Genomic DNA, 1,528 nt, shown 5'->3' on the forward strand with positions numbered 1-1,528 from the left:
AGTTAAGAAAAAAAATAGGAACAGGAGATTGAGAGAGAAGCTTCTGTGAGCTCAACAGTCTGTATATAAAACCCTTGAATTAATAACCTACTTGATATGAGTAATACTTTAACAGTTCAGCAGAATACATTCAATCAACTCACATCTAGTGATTTAACAAAGTGTTTTGCGCCACTCCGTAGACTTACAGGTTAGAGTGCATTTATAGTAAAAATTGCTTTACTATATAGAATTACTGAGAACTGATTGTGGCACCATAAACTATTGGCATTGTGAGGTCCAAAAGAGCTGAAACAGCTATGTCTGTCTGTCTGTACGTCTCAAAGCTTAAGGTGAAATGAATTTGCTTTGACGATAAAACAATCTCTTTAGATTATGTTAAAAAATGAGATGCATGTACAAATAGAGATTGATACGTAAGAAATTATAGAATTTGTTTTGTACAATTTTATGTTTATATTAAAAGTATTTTTAGATAAACTATCTGTGCTTATGAGTAATTTGAATGGGGTATGTTTCAATTTGGTTATTTTAAAAAATCAGCTCATGAAGTCTCAAGTAAAAACAAAAAAAGCAGCTTGGATTAGAAAAATGCCATCATTTAGTTTTGTCTGTCTGTCTGTCTGATGATAACTAAAGCTAATGAGCTATTCTTTTTACTCTGTTCTTCTGCCTGTTCTCAGACATCTGTAAGGTCTAAACTGCTCATACTCCTAAACTGGTAGAACTGCTGTATCTGATGTATTCTGGCTTCAAATGGTTAATAAAACTAACTCAATAAGTGGAAACCAGTTAAAAATATACATCAGCAGCACGAGTAAGGCTTTTGCACTCTTTGTGTAATGTCATGGCCATTAGAATGTGATACTTTGGTGTGATAATCATGTTGAACTGTAAAGCTGTATTCGGCCTGTTTGCTACACATCTATTTAGCCATGAGTCATGTTTCAAACTTTGACTGGGTACCAGTTTTTAACATTAACGATGTGCCACGACTACTACAAATGAATCGCATTGATTGTACACACTTCAACGAAAAAAATTGGTGTTTGCGAATCATCTGTTCCCTTAATTTATTTTATTGATGCACAGTTAAAATTACTCAGAGCTGTAATTGTATTTAGACCTCATCGATCATACTCAACTCTACTACCACAGTTCACTTTATCATTTGACTTGAATGAAAAGGTCAGTAGAAATTGTGGTTGCATTGCTTACTGTAATTGCTTAAAACAATTTTATAGACATATACTTTAAGTTAGCATCCTCATATTCTGGCTCAACCATGAGGTGCTTTTAACTACACGCTCATGTATGCTCATTGTATTAGTTAGGATAAGACAGCAATATAAACGAGTAATACTCCTCTGAAACTCAACTAAAAGTTTAAGAGTTGTCCTTTCTTGGTCAACGTTGCATAAACCGGTCGAGGTCCCTACAAAGTATTTATAAAGACATCGTGTTTGTCGACGACTTTAACGAATTGTTAACTAATAAAAGTATCTTACCTCTACCCAAATTTGTGCGT

The sequence above is a fragment of the Watersipora subatra genome, chromosome 9, assembly GCF_963576615.1.
Source record: "Watersipora subatra chromosome 9, tzWatSuba1.1, whole genome shotgun sequence".
Taxonomy (NCBI): domain Eukaryota; kingdom Metazoa; phylum Bryozoa; class Gymnolaemata; order Cheilostomatida; family Watersiporidae; genus Watersipora; species Watersipora subatra.